This window comes from Sphaeramia orbicularis, chromosome 11 (assembly GCF_902148855.1).
Source record: "Sphaeramia orbicularis chromosome 11, fSphaOr1.1, whole genome shotgun sequence".
Lineage (NCBI taxonomy): Eukaryota > Metazoa > Chordata > Actinopteri > Kurtiformes > Apogonidae > Sphaeramia > Sphaeramia orbicularis.
Window position 1 is genome coordinate 35,929,490 of NC_043967.1, and position 20,514 is coordinate 35,950,003.

Sequence of the window (20,514 nt, forward strand, 5' to 3'; positions counted from 1 at the left end):
TTTCCATGTATTTCTTACATAAATAGTAAAAATCTATCTATCTATCGCTGCGGAAAAAATTATTAGACCATCAAAAGTCATCAAAAACAATGGTTATGCAATCAAGTACTAACTCCTGTGTGTATCATGTGACTAAAACAGACAGAAAAGAAAACATGGAATGCCTAAAAGCACTGTTTTTGTCAGTACAATGACATAGATATTGATGGAAGAACTGAAGTGATTTTGGTTTTTATCAAGAAAACATGTTAAATGGATAGATATCAGCTCTGAAATTAAACTACTATGAGCTATTTTTGTTGTTATCATTATATTTGTCCAAACAAATGTACCTTTAGTTGTACCAGGCATTAAAATGAACAAGAAATGGAAGAAAACAAGGGTGGTCCAATAATTTTTCCGATGACCATATCTATCTATCTATCCATCTGAGTCTCAGGCTGCAATGCATGTTTTGACGGTTTTCTTTCAAAATAATGCATTTTTGCCAAAAAATAAATAAATCATGCCTTTTTACAAATTGTTTATCATTTATGGCATTTACATCATTTTTCATTGTTTAGATTATGTGCACATTTGTTTTAAATCATCAAACTACCTCCCCAATCACATTCTTTTTGGTATTTTCATTTATTGTTTACATATATTTTTGGACTTTTTCAAATAATCTACATCCCTTTGTATCATTTTTTTGTAGTTTTTATGTGTTTCCATCATTTTATTAATTTACTTTATTTTTGTCAATTTGAATTTTTGTGTTGCTTTTCTTTGCTTCCACATTTTTTTTCCCACAATTTTAATCCTTTTTCACCATTTACATTATTTTTTACAGTTATTTGTAATATATTTGTTTTAAATTGAACTCCAAAACTAAATCATTTTATTGGTGGATAAAACCAGCGTTTACTGCTTTAATTGAACCTCAGTGAAGGCCAGACCCCGTGGGTACTGAAGGCTTCTCCTTCTTTCATCAGATGATTTACAGCAGCAGAGAAACCTGAGAAGACATCCAGGCCAAAAGGCTCAGTATGGGATGTGGGACAGAGATTCAGGTCTGGGTGGGCTCCCTGACGCTTTAATGACTTTATAACAGGAAGCAGGGCTGGATGGGGAGAGGAATGAGCCTTGTTATCTCTGCTTTAAACTCTAACCTCTAATAAATAGGAATGTTTGAAGCCCAAAGCCCCCGATATCTTTTAACATCCACAGCAAATATCTGTCTGTTCAGAAAAGTGAGCGGAGGAATGGTGGTGTGCAGACTTAAAGACGTGACGATCTCCAGGAAATTTCACCCCCACCAGGTATTTTATGTTCCTTCGGTTTCTTTATCTCGTGAAAACTTTATTGAAACAGCTTTAAGTTAGAAGAAAATGGACTTCAATGCAATAAAAGTGAAATCAAAGAAGAAAATCAGCAGCAATTTACGACAAAGGTATGTTAATTACAAATGAAAACCCTGTGAGGTCTCAAAGGAATTCACATATGCGCATCTGCACCATCAAAAATATGCAAAACAGTTTATTTTGTTTTGATTTTTCTTTTTTTTTCCTTTTTAAACTTTTTTCTATTTATGGAAATGTTCAGCAGGAAAATATATACATATAGCCTGAGTGTAATGAAGTTCAGCTGTTCACTCTGCAGCTGTTTATAGAATAAGTATTAATATTTTGTCATTTTAGGAGGACTTCCCGTGATATGTGACAATGTACTTTATTTTTGTCGTATAATATCACTGTTCTACTTTTTATCTACTTTTTTAAGTGCATTTCCAAGCCTGTACTTTTTCAACTTTAGTGAAGTAAGGAAGTTAAATACTTTACCCAGAGTGTTTATCAGTGTCAGTATCTGTCCTTGCACTAGAACAGGGGTAACAAACTCATTTTCTTCCGTGGGCCACATTCAGCCCAATTTAATCTAAAGTGGGCATAAACGCCGATAAATAATGACAACTCCAAATTGTTTTAGTGCAAAAAATAACATTCAATTATGCTAATATTTACATTTACAAACTATCCAAACAAAAAGGATGTGAATAACCTGAAAAAAATGAAATTTGTTAAGAAATATAAGTACAATTTTATCAATATTATGCCTCGACTTATCATTTTTTATACATATGCATTACAGATCAGATCTACAAAGGCATGAAACATTTAATAACAGGCAGAATATTGTTAAAATTGCACTTAATTTACTTCAGACACTTCAGGTTGTTCATATTTGTTCAGGTTATTCACATTTTATTGTTAAAGGATAGTTTGTTAACATAAACATTTTCATAATTGAATGTTTTTTGCACTAAATCAAAGAGAAAAAAATGGTGTTGTCATTATTTATAGGTTATTATGATATTATTTTTGAGTTTGATGCCCTAACTTGCATTTTGCAAATTCATCTCGTGGGCCGGATTGAAACCTTTAGCGGGCTGGTTTTGGCCCCCAGGCCGCATGTTTGACACCTGTGCACTAGAGTTACAAAGGTGGACATCTGCCACCTCCGATCATATTAGCTACAAAATACTGGTGAAAAGGCTTGGAACTGTACTAAAAGCTACACCTCTGATGGTAACATTAACCTTGTGAACAACTAAACCTATTAATACAGTAAATGATTCAGGTAAAATGCAGTTTCTCTGCTTTTTAAAATAAGTCCTTTTTGGACACACATGATATTTTTTTCAGAGGGTCTGTAGTGAACATGCAAGCACCATCATCTGCAACAATTATTCACTAATTGTTGTATTATTAGAATTAACAAAGAAGTGGTTTCAGGCACAACAAACCCCACCCCTCATACGTACTGTAGCTCATTTTGGCATGGATCCAGCTGATGTCATCATGTCTATGCATGTGCTGATGTCAGCATATCAATTGCCTCAATATATGTGCCTAGTTTCAAGTAAATTGAAACAAATTTGATATTTTTTAGACATTTGAAATTTCGCTCATTATAAGTAAATAAGAGAAAAAAAAAGATTTTGAAAAATCCTAAAAAAAAAGTTGAACTTTGACCTACTTTTCAAAAATGTAACCACATCTATTCTAGGTCGCTGGCAATTTATAAACCCAATTTGGTATGAATTCAACCAATAGTACTGCTGCTAGTGTGTTAACATGCAAACAAAGAAACAAACAAACTGAACCAAAAACAGTACCCCTTGCCTCCCCTTCGGGGGATGGGGTAATAATCCTAACACACTGAAATACTTCAGGTAAAATGCAGTTCATCAGCTTTTCAGTGTTATCAGATATGACCCACTGGGACGTTCAGAGGCTCCATAGTGAACATGGAAACACCATTTTCTGCAACTGATTCCCCAATAAAGCACAAATCAGTGGTTGCAACATGTGTTTTGCTTTCAGTTAATGATGTATTTTGTTGCAAATTACTTTTTTTTTTTGTTTTATCTGTTCTGACGTAATAACCTTTGGATTTACTCTGAGCTTTTTATGAATCTCTACACAATCAGTAAATTAAATAGAGGAAAATACCTGCTTTTCACTGAAAAATGCTAAATTCGGAGGATAATACTGTAATAAATGGTGATAAAACACCTGGTAAAGGTTAAATGTAGAAGAAAAGTCATCATAAAAATAGTTTTAGAGCTTTAACCCTTTCATGCATAGTGGTCACTACAGTGCACAGTTATTCTCCAGCTGTTCTCTTATATATTCATGGATTTTATTGTTTTAGTTCCATATCAGCCAACACAGTGGACGCTTATGCATTATCCCATATACTGACATTCATACCATTCGTGTAACTTCACTGTTCTAGATAATCCTGATCTGCACTAACATGTTTGAGTGTAAAAAAAAAAATGCAAATTATAAGATTGTAATTAACAGGAATTATTTTTTTTTTAAACAATTTTTTTTTGCATATTATTTCAATGAAGTAAGTAATATCTAGTATTAGAGTATGATAAAATGTGAGAAAATATCAAATTAGTAGCATTAAAATGTTTATAGTTAATAGTTTTATCAGTAAATGCATGTTTGTTTGCCTTTAAAATTTAACTCACTGTGTCCAGCTGAGTGGACATTTTTGTGACTCCATGAAAAATAGGTTGATGAAAAAAAACTAAATCGCATTGTTTTGTTTTGTTTTTTTTTTTTTTTGGGGGGGGGGGGGTTCGTGCCTAAAGAGAAATAAAAACACTCAGGAAAAAAAAATCTTGATAAAGGTTCTCATAAATCATGCATGAAAGGGTTAAGGGTTAAAAATGAAACATTTTGAAGAGAATCTGAGGAGTTTTAGTCTCAGTCATCACCACTCCTTCATGATCCCACTGTGGACGCTTCATTTGCCACGTGTTTTCCCCACAGTGCCTCTAAAAGCCCTCAGATTCCATCTCCCACCCTGGTTTCCACGCGTGTTTTCCACGCCTGGCAGAGGGCCGCTCTCACCTGGTGGACGAACACATCCAGCGGCGGGTCCAGCGGAGCTCCGTCGCGGCTGCTCATGGACAGGAAGCCGAAGCCCATCCGGACGTTGAACCACTTACAGACGCCGCTGCCCCGGGACACGGCGGCGTCCTCCTCCTCAGCCTGCCCACAGCCGCCTGCACGACACGCAACACACCGGGATGACGGTCCACGCATAACACAACACACAGACGCACAGACACAGAGTGCGCAAGGAAGGCCGGCGTGCGTAAAGACGCGAACCTGACGCAAACAGGTCTGTGATGAAGGAAAACAGAGGAATCTGGAGGAATGGAGTTTAAATAACTTAAAACACAGGTGTCAAACATGCGGCCCGGGGGCCAAATCTGGGCCGCCAAAGGTTCCATTCCGGCCCTGCAGAATGAAAGTACAAAAATGAACCTGAACAGTCCAGGTTGTCCAAATCCTTTTGGTTCAGGTTCCACATACAGACCAATGTGATCTACAGTAAAAATAACAACACAATAACCCATAAATAGCGACAACAACAAAATTTGTGCAAAATTATGAAGAAAAAATTTAAGTGAAAAAAATAACATTACACTGTGAAAATATTTACAATTACAAAACTATTCTTTCACAATAAAATGCAAATAAATACATAAATAACTAGAAAAGCACTCGGAGAGCGCAGACCTCCGCCAAGCGCAAAAATTCCCCACATAATCGGTGATACAAATCCTACATTTATTTTTTAAAATAAAATCCGCCTTCTGGATCAGATCCGGATCAGCCTTTGAAATGTGATAGAGGACCTCATTGTCAATTCCTGAGTTAAATTTCATGAGTTTTGGTCAATAATTAAGCGAGATATTGGGAAATGAACATTTTGGCCCCATTTACCACAATGTTAACGAAAATTTCAAAGTGATCCAGAATCCAGGATTTCTTCCAGATCACCCCCAAAAGTTAATCATTTCTTCCTTATCCCATTTCCAACAAACCCTGAAAATTTCATCAAAATCTGTCCATAACTTTTTGAGTTATGTTGCACACTAACGGACAGACAAACAAACAGACAGACAAACAAACCCTGGCAAAAACATAACCTCCTTGGCAGAGGTAAAAACAAAGATGAACAACCCGAAATGTGCATTTTTATCAATATTTGGCCTGTTACTAAATGTTTAGTGCATTTATGGATCCACTGTGATCTGTAGTTGTGTTAATAATGATAAGAGATGTAATATTGTAATATAATATCGTAAAATTGTTCAAATTTTAGTTCCAAACTCCAAAATTGTAACAATATTTCGCCTGTTACCAAATATTTATGTAATATTGTATGTAGTGTATACGTATAAATAATAAGTCGAGGCATAATATTGTTCAAATTGCACTAATTTGTCTTATGAAATTTCTTTTTTTTTCAGGTTATTCACATCTTTTTTGTCAAATGTAAATATTTTCATAATTTAATTGGGGTTTTTTTTTTTGTGCTAAAACAAAAAGAAAAACTTGGATTTGTCATTATTTACAGGTTATTAAGTCATTATTTTACTGGTCCGGCCCGCTTGAGATCAAATTGGGCTAAATATGGAACTGAACCAAAATGAGTTTGACACCCCTGACTTAAAACATGGACTTCAAAATATGCCAGAAAAGTATCACTAGTATAATTGCATATTGATTTATAACTGTAAAACAGAGGTGTCAAACATGCGGCCCGGGGGCCAAAACCGGCCCGCCAAAGGGTCCAGTCCAGCCCGTGGCATGAATTAGTGAAATGCAAAAATTACGCTGAAGATATTAACCCTTTCATGCATGGTGGTCACTTTAGTGGACAGTTCTTCTCCAGCTGTTCTCTTGTATATTCATGGGTTTAGTTGTTTTAGTTCCATATCAGCCAACACAGTGGATACTTATACACCATCCAACACACTGACATTAGTAGTGGTAGTAGTAAATTATTCGTCCATTTAGCAGAACATGATATATACATAGATACAGTTTGGATTTCTATATTAACCCTTTCATGCATGAATTATGTAAACCTTAATCAAGACTTTTTTTTTCCTGAGTGTTTATATTTTATTCCTCTTTAGGCATGAAAAAAGCAATGTGATTTTTTTTTAACTTATTTTTCATGGGGTTACAAAATGCTGGACACCATGCATTTACTGACATACTGTGTGAAAACTATGAAATACAATTTTTTTAATGCTGTTAATCTGTTCTCACATTTTAACATTCTAGAACCTCCTGAGAGCCAGCAATGCATTTTTGTCCTCTGTAGGAGACAAGAGTTTTACAGCTTTATAAAAAAAAAAAAAAAAAAAAAAAAAAGCTGTCCACTGCAAAGGACATTCCATAATTTAAAAAAAATCTAGCTGAAAAAACTGTTGTATCACGCTGTTTCCAATCAAGACAACTATTTAACGTAAAAAAGCCAAAACTTTTCTTTTCCTGGGTCTCTAGTTATTACTCAGATAAGACAAAAAAAATGCATCATCCCATACAGTGACATTCATACCATTACTGTAACTTTGCTGTTCTAGATAAAGCTGATCTGCACTAACATGTTTGAGTGTAAAAAAAAAATAAAAAAATTGGCAATTGTTATTAGACTGTAATTAACAGTTTTGTTTTCTGTTTTTTTTTTTTTTTAAACAAAAAGTTTTTTTTTTTTTGTATATTATCTCCATGCAGGTATGCTAAAATGTGAGAAAACGTCAGATTAGCAGCATTAAAAGTGTTTTTATTTCTTTGTTTTCTCACTGTATATCAGTAAATACATGTTTCTTTGCTTCTAAAATGAAATGCATGGTGTCCAGCTGAGTGGATATTTTTGTAACTCCGTGAAATATAGGTTCATAAAAAAATCTATCATTTTTTTTTTTTTTCCATGCCTGAACATGAATAAAAACTCAGGAAAAAAATCTTGATTGAGATTCTCATAATTCATGCATGAAAGGGTTAACAATCAAGGATGTCAAAATCATTTTAGGTCAGTTCCATCTAAAGTGGGTCAGACCAAAAAAATACTATCATAATAAACTATAAATAATGAAAACTACAAATTTTTCTCTTTGTTTTAGTGTAAAAAAAAAAATGACACAAAAATGTTAACATGTACAGACTAGCCGTTTACAAAAAAATGTGAAAAACCTGAACAAATATGAACAACCTGAAATGTCTTAAGAGAATTCAGAGTAACTGTACCAATATTCTGTCTGTTATTAAACGTTTTGTGTATTTGTAGATCCACTGGGATCTGTAAGTTGTAATGAACATGTGAAAATGAGAAGCTGAGGCCAAATAATGCGGGGCGGCTGTGGCTCAGGTGGTAGAGCGGGTCGTCCAATAACTGAAGGGTTGGCGGTTCGAATCCCGCTCTGTCCTAGTCAGTCTGTTGTGTCCTTGGGCAAGACACTTCACCCTCCCTACCTCCAGTACCACCCACACTGGTGTATGAATGTTTGGTGGTGGTCGCAGGGGCTGTAGGTGCAAATTGGCAGCCTTACTTCTGTCAGTCTGTCCCAGGGCAACTGTGGCTACAAATGTAGTTTACCACCACCAGAGGGGGAATGTGAGAGCGAATGAATAATGGGTTAATAATGTAAAGCGCTTTGGGTGTCTAGAAAAGCGCTATATAAATCCAATCCATTATCATTAAATAATGGCATAAATTGTTAAAATTGCGCTTTAAAAAAAAAAATCATTTTGGTCGTTGTTGTTCATGTTTTTCCACATTTTTTAAAGGATACTTTGTAGGTATAAAAATTTTGATAGTATACAGTAATTTTACTTTTTTCACTCTAAAACATTGAAATTAGACATACAAATTTTGGAATTGATATTATTTATATATTATATTGTGTTATTATTTTAATCATCCGGCCCACTTCAGGTCATACTGGGCCCCTGAACTAACATGAGTTTGACAGCCCTGCTGTAAAGTATTAATTAACCCTTTCATGCATAGTGGTCACTACAGTGGACAGCTATTCTCCAGCTGTTCTCTTGTATTTTCATGCATTTTGTTGTTTTAGTTCCATATCAGCCAACACAGTGGACGCCTATGCATCATCCCATACACTGCAATTCATACATTACTGTAACTTGCTGTTCTAGATGAACGTGAGCTGCACTAACATGGTTGTGTGTAAAAAAAATAAATAAATCGGTAATTGTGATTAGACAGGTTTTTTTTTTTTTTTTTTAAGTTTTTGATTTTTTTTTTGCATATCATCTCCATGAAGTGAGTAATAACTAGAGTTAGAGTATGTTAAAATGTGAGAAAACATCAGATTAGCATAATTGAAAACGTTTTTATTTCATAGTTCTCACACAGTATATCAATAAATTCATGTTTCTTTGCTTCTAAAATTAAATGCATGATGTCCACCTGAGTGGACATTTTTGGAACTCCATGAAAAATAAGTTAATAAAAAATTCAATCACTTTTTTTCCACGCCTAAAGAGGAATAAAAACACTCAGGAAAAAAAAAATCTTGATAATGGTTCTCATAATTCATGCATGAAAGGGTTAAAATGGAAATTTAATCAAAATGTAGCCTAAACGTTTAATAAAGTTAAATCTTAATTTCACGGGAAAAGTAGGTTCAGATTTGGCACATTTTTACTAAATAATAAATTGTCTATCTATCTATCTATCTATCTATCTATCTATCTATCTATCTATCTATCTATCTATCTATCTATCTATCTATCTATCTATCTATCTATCTATCTATCTATCTGTCTGTCTGTCTGTCTGTCTGTCTGTCTGTCTGTCTGTCTGTCTGTCTATCTATACTAACACTGAGTGGCAATTTACAGCCACAAATGATTTATTTCCACGTATTTCTCACATAAATAGTGAAAACATCTCTTACTAAATGGATTTCATGCATAGAAACCAGTATATACAACAAAAATAAATGTAGAACCAAAGTTCATATTGACTTATGATGTATTATGAAGCAAATTATGACCAACATTTATTATTTTAAATAACATAATGAAGGAATTCCTTTACATTTTCAATATTAAAATCTGCCTAATGTTATATATTTACTTTTTTCTACTGAAATTGTTCAACATGTAATCAGTGAGCAATGAAATATGTTTATATCTGAATACAATTCCAGCCCATTTTTAATAATAAATACATGCATTTACTAAGTGTTTATTCAACCTAGTCTCACTTTTTATAGTGTAATAGGAAAATACTTCAGATACTCAATTACCTACCAGCCACATCCTGAAAAGGAAAAAAAAAAAAAAGAAAAAACGGAGTGAATTACAGTTTCAAATGTTCCAATATGACTCTGAAGAGCAGACAGTGGACTGTGATGATATAATAACCACAGTTTCTTTTTCATAGATTAGTTTAGTTGGTTTCTTTGTCAGATACTGAATATAAAACCATAAATCTCATAGGAGAAGAGATGCACAGAAACAGATTTAGCTGCAGCTCATTTCCATGTGCTGTCCCTGAACGCAGCCTTTTATTTCCATTTCTTTGATTTGCCTTTTCTACAGAGCTTCACTTCACGTCCTCTTCAGAATTAGGCATCATGTTAAAGGTTCAGGAGCCATAATGTCATCATTTATTTAATAAGTGAAATATGATGAAAGTGGATTGGAAATAACAGGTCAAAATGTTATGAGAAACATAAAATATTAATATGTTACATCATTATTGCTTTCAAGTCTGAAGTCTGATTTCTGACAACATAAAATCTTCTGTTTTTGCTGAAATAAAACGCTATAAAACAAAGACAAAATATGTGAGGATGACATTTAACCCGAAATATAGAATTTAATTGTGCATCCAAAATATCCCACAAAAAAATGAGCCATATTCAGTTTGTTTTCTTTGTAATGTGTCTTTTTTCACAAGTCGATCAGGTCTCATTTTGATTCTCAGGTTGGACAAAATGACCTCAATTTTAGCACAAATGTTCATTTGGACTCTTGGATGGATTTATTAGATTGTGGTGGCCAAAGGTCATAGATCAGGGTTGCTGTGACTTAACAAATCATGCTATCCTATGACAAACCTGCAAGAGATTATATCAGACTGAACGGACTTCTACAGCTGCTGCTAAAAACTGTCAGTAATCATAGTTTGCAGCAACTGAAAAGATACAAGATGATAGTTTGACTGAATGTATGGTTCTTGTTCTTCTTTTCACATTGGTTTAAGTAGCTAAAGCTGGGATAATGATATTTTGCAGTTAAAAGAAGTGTGTTATTTGGTTAACTTGTTATTTGATTTAGTTTATAGAATTCCAACCACCACAGAAATGTATGTTTCCACATCAAATGCTGCATTTTGAGGTCAAACACATGTATAATATTACACATACAGTATAATCACATATGCAAATCACATGCAAGTCAAAGCACAAATTCAGTATTATAATATCGATAAACTATTTCACTGGTGTGTGATAAAAATCTCCCATTTTTGCATAAAAATCACACTAATGACATTCTTTACTCCTTTACTTCTCTCTTTTGTCTCATGATTTCATTTTTTCTGCTAAGGCTGTGATCTGGAACTTTGGAAATAATTCTTATTCTGCTGTAACGCAGAAGTGAAACGTCAATAATTGTCATGAATGTGACAAAAAATAGTAATAGAGTAAAATGCATGGAAAAAGTCTGGCAAAAGACACACAAAATGTTAACATTACAGGGCTGTAATGTTGAATTTCTGCATAAAAATCACAGGATGTCTAATAAACAGTCCCAAAGCAGTGGTTTATTCTTACAGAATTAGAAAAGTATAGAAAAATATATTAAATTATGGTTTAGTGGATGCACCATGAGGGGGGAGGGGGCTTTGTGCTGTGCATTTCTCTCTAAAATTGAGGTAAAAGAAGGGTAAAGGAATTTAAAAAAAAAAACAAACAAAACTTGTCTGTCATTTGTGTGTATCCATACTGCCAGTAGGGCTGTGTATTGGCAAGAATCTGGCGATACCAAACAAATCACAATACTAGGATCACGATACGATATATCACAATATATCATAATACTGTTAAAAAGGCAATTTTTTGGTTTGTTTCTTTTTTTAAAAATGATTATTTCCTGGAAGAATTGAATTACACCAGCAACATGCACAAATACTAAACACTTTTTTTTTTTTCTTTTTATCACAACAGGATCTAATGCTATATCCCAAAACGTTCCTGTGTTCAAACGTAAATTATATTTTACAGACATTACAGTTTAAGATCCTGTTCAAATGTTCATATTCTATTAGTTCAGAACTAACATCAGAACGTTATTTTTGTCCCAACCAAGGAACTAACATCTGCCTCTCAGACAGTAAAAAGTGCTTTTAGGATGCTTGAAATAACCATTATTTAATAAAGCAGTGTTAAATAATTATAAATAAGATATAAACAATAAAGAAAACCAAAAAGCAAAAATGAACCTCCGTCATATCTGCATTTGAATAAATACATGAAAATATCGATACAGTACTTTTTAACCCTTTCATGCATAGTGGTCACTCCAGTGGACAGTTATTCTCCTGCTGTTCTCTTGTATATTCATGGCTTTAGTTGTTTTAGTTCCATATCAGCCAACACAGTGGACGCTTATGCACCATCCAATACACTGACCTTAGTAGTAATAGCAGTAAATTATTCGTCCATTTAGCAGAACATGATATATACATAGATACAGTTTGGATTTCTACATTAACCCTTTCATGCATGAATTATGAGAACCTTAATCAAGATTTTTTTTTTTTCCCTGAGTGTTTTTATTCCTCTTTAGGCATGAAAAAAGCAATGTGATTTTTTTTTTTTTTTTTTTTTTTTTTTTTTTTATGAACCTATTTTTCATGGGGTTACAAAATGCTGGACACCATGCATTTACTGACATACTGTGTGAAAACTATGTAATACTTTTTTTTTTAACACTGTTAATCTGTTCTCACATTTTAACATTCTAGAACCTCCTGAGACCCAGCAATGCATTTTTGTCCTCTGTAGGAGACAAGAGTTTTACAGCTTTAAAAAAAAAAAAAAAAAAAAAAAAGCTGTCCACTGCAAAGGACATTCCATAATTTAAAAAAAAAAATCTATCTGAAAAAACTGTTATATCATGCTGTTTCCAATCAAGACAATTATTAAATGTAAAAAAGCCAAAACTTTTCCTTTCCTTGGTCTCTAGTTATTACTCAGATAAGCCAAAAAATATAAATAAATTGTTTAAAAAAAATACCCTGTTAATTACAGTCTAATAACCATTAACAATTGATTTACACTCAAACATGTTAGTGCAGATCAGGTTTATCAAGAACAGCAAAATTACAGTAATGGTATGAATGTCAGTGTATGAGATGATGCATAAGTGTCCACTGTGTTGGCTGATATGGAACTAAAACAAAACCATGAATATACAAGAGAACAGCTGGAGAAGAACTGTCCACTGGAGTGACCACTATGCATGAAAGGGTTAATATCAATACAGTATTGTGAAATGAAATATCGTGATATATTGCAGAACTGATATTTTCTAACACCCCTAACTGCCAGTGAGTTGTATAATAAAAGAGTGTGAAATAAAAGGATGGAAAATAGCTGTGTTTCTAGACATCCTTCTGTCAAAAGCGAGCGTTTCTATAGTTTTTCCCTCAAACTCAGTATAAATTAGTGATGTGACATTCACAAACGAATCGAATCTTTTGAACAGCTCTTTGAAATGAACGATGGGAACCGAGTCTTTGTAAAGAGCCAAAGAGCCGTTCTTTTTTTTTTTTTTTTTCTAAAGGAGGGAGTGCCCGATTGCCTGTCAATTTACCAACATACTGTTCTTGTTCTAAGAATTGCACTATAGTTCAGGTATTTAACCCTTTCATGCATAGTGGTCACTACAGTGGACAGCTGTTTAAACGTGTTCTCTTGTATATTCATGTGTTTTGTTGTTTTAGTTCCATATCAACCAACACAGTGGACACTTAGGATCATCCCATAATACACTGCAATTCATACCATTACTGTAACTTTGCTGTTATTGATAAACCTGATCTGCAGTAACATGTTTGAGTGTAAAGAAAATGCTAGTTGTTATTAGACTGTAATTAACAGTTTTTTTGTTTTTTTGTTTTTTAAACAAAGTTATCTTTTTTTGCATATTATCTCCATGAAGTGAGTAATAACTAGTATTATAGTATGTTAAAATGTGACAAAACATCAGATTAGCAGCATTAAAAATGTTTTTATTTCATAGTTTTCACAAAGTATATCAGTAAATACATGTTTCTTTGCTTCTAAGATTAAACATATGATGTCCAGCTGAGTGGACAGTTCTGTAACTAAGGTTCATAAGGGTAAGGTTCATAAAGAAAATTCAGTTGCATTGTTTTTTTGTTTTTTTTTCATGCCTAAAGAGGAATAAAAACACTCAGGAAAAAAATCTTGATTAAGGTTTTCATAATTCATGCATGAAAGGGTTAAGTAATTACAGTGATTAATCACTGTTGTGTTTTGTGCAATTTTTTCCATATGTTTACACACATTTATTGTTCTTGTTTTGAGGAGAATCAAATGTTATTTCATAAGAATATGTTTTATTTTCTTCTTCATTTTTAAGCTACAGACTAGTCCACATAATATACCTTGATGTTTTTGGTCCAATTCCAGCATTTGCCTAATGTTACCTCTCATATCATGTATTTAGCCCACACATTTTTTTACAGTAAGATAATATTTACTGCCACGCCAATTAAACACCTTTAAAATGGAATGTCAATCATCACATGTAGCCTATTTAGTCATTAAAAAATTGGTGTTTCAAAATAATGTAAAAAACATAAAAGAGCCAATCTTTGGAACGGCTCCCTTCAAAAAGCCAAAAGTCCCATCACTAGTATAAATAACACAAACTTTCACTATTTCCTCTTCTTCTCGCCTATTTCTAATCCACAGTGGGTGTTTTTCCTCCTTGTGGATGAAAACAGAGCTCATTGTAGTGTTCAGTTCAGCTTTAACCCTTTCATGCATAGTGGTCACTCCAGTGGACAGTTCTTCTCCAGCTGTTCTCTTGTATATTCATGGGTTTTGTTGTTCTTTTTTTTTTTTTTTTTTACACATATCTTTATTAAAGTTTTAAGACACTCCATATCTTTTCTGACATGAATTGGTAACATTATGTAGTTCTCTCCTGAGCATAAACCCCCAGAATCACAAGCCCTCCCCATAGTTTTCACACAATTTATCAGTAAATACATTTTTCTGTGCGTGAAAAATTAAACTGAGTGGACATTTTTACAGCTTCATGAAAAATAGGTTCATAATTTTTTTTTTCATTGTTTTTTTTTTAAATGTATTTTTGAATTTTTAAAAAAAAATTACTTGTATTTATTTATTTATTTATTTTTCAGAAGAAATTTTTCAGTTGCATTGTATTTTTCATGGCTAAAGACGAATAAAAACACTCAGAAAAATTTTTTTGATCAAGGTTCTCATAATTTGTGCATGAAAGGGTAAACGCGCACAAAGCCTCAGTCCTCTTCTCTAATGCGCACTCAGCCACAGCAGCAGCAGCTCCAGACGCATTCTTTAATCACAACAAAAGTAAAGACAGTATATTTTCAGAGTCTTCATACCTTCTGCCATGGTGGGAGCTCTCGGCAGCCTCCTCCTCCTGCACAAACAGCTCCAGCCCGACAGAAAACACCATGAAACGGCTTCAGTACATGCTCCACATCCGCGCACTCCCGTCTCTCCGTGTGTGCGTAAAAATCCTTCTGTGCGTTTTCCTGCTCTCTGACCCCCACGCCCCCCCCACACTCTGCTTTGATAAAAAAAACCCCACTCTAACATAACAGCACCTTTTCGGTCAAGTCCACGTGATTTCCAATTTCAGATAAATCACACATGGCTAATATGATAGGGAGCCAAAACAATAAGTGAGTGGGCCAATGGGAGCGGTGCACCCAAAGGGCCCACAGGGATCCGCTCATCACCCCGCCCACTCCAACCAACCCACACCCACACCCACACCTACACCCACCCTCCACCACATGCACACAAAACAAAACAAAACAAAAAAAAAAAAAGGGGGCAGCTGCACGACCTTCAGCAGCTACTGTTTTTTTTTTTTTTTTTTTTTGAGTCCACAACAGAGCAGGCAAATGTCCACAGATCCTATACTCCAGCAGATGTTCCAGATAATTTCCAATAACTTGTTTGTTACCTCTCAGGACTCTTATTACACTGGGTTACAAAAAAAATGTTTTTTGCAAGTTGTCTAGGTTTTTTCAGCTGAATCAGAACCATTTTTGCACCGCTAAATCCAAAAATGACATCTGTTTTTCTCAATCAGGTCAGGTTTTTTTGCTAATTTGATTTTTGAAAAATTTGATCTTCTCCCAAAATAGATTACATTTTTGTGACTTTATCAGTTGATTTTTTATATAGTTCTCACCCAAAATAGGTTTTAAGAGAAAAAAAAAATCATTTTCACAAGCACACTTTATGAAACTTGTGACTTGATTCCTGTTAGGTACAATGGTATATTCACCGCAGATGTAGCACAATACATCAGGCTTATTTTTGCAACATCTTCTAGTCGAAGCCATTTCATTCACCTGTAATATTAAAAAAAAACAAAAAAAAACATTAATCATAAATTGGCAAAAGTAAAATCTTCAGAACTTGTTTATTGCAAGAAATATGAAAGAATTTTGTATCATATGATGTGAAAATGCCCATAAATGTAAGCAAAAATGTTCAAAAGCCAATATGTAGCATAGTTCAGAAAGTTGACCTGATTGAGCAAAATTAATGTGATTTTTGGATTCAGCACACCAAAATGATCCTAAATCAGCTCAAAAAACTTAAACAATAGTTTTGTTGTTGACCAGTGTAATCATTACTATTACCTCTTTTTATATAATACTCTATTTTTACAAATGTGAATCTGAGCTGCATGTGCAATAACTGTTTTCTTGTATGTTTTAGCTGTGTTTTATGTTTTGTATTTGTCTGTTTTTTGTTATATCTTTACTTTTTTTCCAAGCTCCCGTTTCTGACTCAGGGAAATGCACAAGAATTCCAATGTGGATATAGTGTTATGTATCTGTGCAAATGGCAAATAAAGTCTATTCAGATATGCGTAAAATAAGAAACCAAAGTATTGATTCAACTTCTGTAGTGCAGCAAAAGTGCACTGTAAAAAAACGACGGTAGAATTAACAGCAAAAAGTTGTAAAATTGCAACATAAAAAAAGTTGTTTATTTGAAAAGATTTTTGGGTTGACTATTAAATCAAATATAGCTGTAGTTTTTACAGGAAGAGTACGTGAACAAAACCAGATTTGTATGTAGAAATGATGCATTCTATTGTTTTTAGAAAATAAAACTGTAAATTGAAAAAGAATGTGGTGCTGTTTAAACTGCAAGACCATACAGTTGAAATAACGGTATATTTGTTTTTTGTTTTTTGTTTTTTTAAATAAAAAGTTATAAAAAAGTAAACATTGAACAATTTAACATTTTAAATTTGTAAATGAATGGGTTGGTAGAGTTGGTAGAGCAGCTCGTCCAATAACCACAGGGTTGGTGGTTCAAATCCTGGCTCAGACTGTCCAAGTGTCCATGGAAGACACTGAACCCTAAATTACTCCCAGTTGGACCTGGTGGTTTTGGACACCATGAAGGTGTAGAAAATGTGCTAAATAAGTGCAGACCATTTACCAGTTAAATCTACATGTTTAAAATGTTAAATCTACATGTTAGTCCATAAATATGTTGGTTTTTTTTTTTATGTGTTTTTTACAGCATTGTTCTGGAAACCACAGCTGTCAGTTTTTTTCCCCGTAAAAACAACAGGATTTTTTTTACAGTGTGAAAAAGTGCAGACAAGAATTAAAATATTTTTTGAACCCATAAAGACCCAAACATTGTCATCTTTAACAACACTGATTCACCAGTAAAACCCATGGAGTTGGATCATTTACTTCTTTAGCAAGTGTCTTTTAGAGTATATATACTAACCTTAATGTCAACCTGATTACTAACCCACTGTTGTGTTGTGTTTGGGTCTGTTTGTTTGGTTTTTGTCTTCTTGTGCTGTATGTAAAGCTGCTGAATACTGGAATTTCCCTCAGGATTAATAAAGTATCTATCTATCTATCTATCTATCTATCTATCTATCTATCTATCTATCTATCTATCTATCTATCTATCTATCTATCTATCTATCTATCTATCTATCTATCTATCTATCTATCTATCTATGACAGTGGATGGAAACACTAGATTTATGTTCAGTTATTGATAGATTTGCTTAAAGAGTCAGTTTTACTTCAGTTTCTGTTTCTGCTATAAAAACCCTCAACTTTAATCTGAGCTTTTATGAACATCTACATGATCAGGAAATTAAATATAAGAAAATACTTGATTTTGACAGAAAAAATGCAAAATACAGAGGGTAATATTACAGTAAATGGTGATAAATTACTTAATAAAAGGTTAAATAGAAAGAAAAAATCATTTGGGAACTGACACAAATGTCACACTGGGTCTTTATGGGTTAAAAAACCCCAAAAACTGACGCTCATGTCATATCCACATATACAAATACACATATACACACCACTTACACTGGTACATGTCTGCTTACATACTACTACTACTACTACTATTTTATACTACTTTAAATTTTTTAAATCCTAGCTTTTTATACATATATCTCCATTTTGTACATATTTTCGATTGCACACTTTTATATTTTATAATTTTTAAAAAAAAAGATATGTCTGTATCTTATTGTGCGGGTACTTAGATGTAAGTTTGCTCTCACTGGCAGAGACCACCTGCAATTTTGTTGCACAACTGGTGTAATGACAAGAAAGCCTATTCTATTCTATTCTATTCTATTCTATTCTATTCTATTCTATTCTATATTAATACAGTGTAAAGACTACCAAATGATTAATGCTTAAAGATTTAGAAATATTACTGTGAGAAAGTTGTCCAGAAGTCCAAATTTTCTTTACATTTTATATCTTAAGTGATTCATTATTATTTATTTCAATGTTATCCTCAACATTTTTAGCTAAAAAAGGAGTTATTTTCTTTTATTTAATGTACTGACCATGGAGGTGTTCATAAACTTTCACAGTAAACGCAATAGTTATTATATCAGAACAGAAAAAGTCTGAGCATGTCCAGCAAATCTATCGTAAACTGAACACTGAAGCAAGTACCTCCAACCACTGTTGTTTGTTGAACTACATGGTTTTTCTGATGAATCAATGCTGCAGAATGTGATGGTTTTTCCACGTGGACCATTGAGCCTCTGAAGGTCCAAACAGGTCAGGTGTGATCCTGCTGGAAAAGGCTGAGACTGCATTTTAACTGAATTATTTCAGTATCACGCCAAAACTGGTTAGGTCTTTGAGCGTTAATATCATATTATTGCATTTCATAATCACACCTCAACATGGGAAAATTAGAAGTTTAGCACTCTGTATAAAACAGACTAATTTACACTGTGTACATATTGACAATATAAACCCTCACTGTAAATAATATACACATAGATATATATTTTAATATAATTATGCTTTTCTTTTTTCTTTTGTTCGGACAAGGTATGTCTGTATGTCAGTATTGTCTGAACAAAAGAAAAAAGAAAAGTATAATTACATTAACAGAAGACAAAAATGAACACCATTAGCTTTATATATTTGAATAGACCTGATCTCTGTACACATGTACCCAGTTATTCATATTTAACTTATACTATTCTAAACCCATTGTTGTCCTTGTCTCTAGTCAAATGTTGGTTTAGATTAGGTTCATGTTTAAGTGTGTTTGGGTTCATGTTGAAATTGTACGTTGTGAGCCAAGAAAAACTGAAGCTAAATTCCTTGTATGTGTTCACATACTTGGCAAATAAAGCTGATTCTGATTCTGATCCTGAAATTATATAAGATAAGATAAGATAAGATGAGATGAAATGAAATGAGATGAGATAAAAATCATTTAAGATAATTTAAGAGGAGATATGATAATTGAGGATAAGCTAAGATAACATGAGATAAGATGAGATAAAATAATTTAAGATAATTTAAGAGGAGATATGATAATTTAAGATGAGGTAAGATTAGATGAGATAAAGTAATTTAACATAATTTAGGATGAGTTAAACAATTTAAGATAAAAAAGATTAGATGAGTTGAGATAAAATAATTTCAGATAATTTAAGATGAGATAAAATAATTTAAGATAAGATGAGATAAGATAATTTAAGATAAGAGGCCTTACTGACATTCTATTTTGAATACAATGTCTGATGAATGTGAAATACTTAAAAATCATGCCAAATTTAAATGTCAAAACAATAGCTCCATTCAAATAGGTTAAATAGGCAGAAGCTCTGACACACAAACAGACCATATGCCACTAAACGTTCATTACTTTCCTTCCTGTTAGAAGTGTAAGACGACATTTTGACTCAGGTTGTGTTTGAGCTGATCCAGATGGCTCTCATTGTGTCTGGTTCAGGATGAGTCAGATTTGCAGCAGATAGACTTAATCTGCCTGCCGTGTGTCTTTGTCACCTGTTCAGTCCCTAAAACTCATTCGCTTCATTCACTCCTGCTCATTAATAGATCATTATTAGTCACTTTTAAAGCCGCTCAGGAACATAATCCACTGTCACCAGGGCTGAGTCATGAGGCGACTTCCAGGAAGAACCCTAATACACCGGTAAACAGACAAAGACACACACGCAGTTTGTTGTGAACGGCTTTTTACAGTCGATTACACTTCACTCTATGGGTATAGCTTTGGTTTTGTCTGGGTCTGAGCTTCTTTTAAATGTCACAAAAAAACAGGCAGAAAACGAAAAACTACATTCAGACACCAGATGACGGTTCTGATGCACTAAGGCTTTCATTCATTCTGAATCGTTTTCATATAATATTTATGCTCTCATTTAACGTGATCCCTGATGAGTCACCACATGTACAACTATGATTCACTCCTCCGTCCTCTTGGGTGTCTTTTGTTTGTCACCTGTTCACTTCAGTGATAAATAATTTATTTCAATTCATCTATAAACTCAGACTTCAGTGCCTCACACG

General features: G+C 33.5%; 1 pseudogene; it reads right to left on the reverse strand.

The window, feature by feature from the left end:
• LOC115428157 (protein lin-28 homolog A-like) overlaps positions 1 to 20,514 on the reverse strand; it is a 56,456-nt pseudogene that overhangs the window by 28,934 nt on the left and 7,008 nt on the right.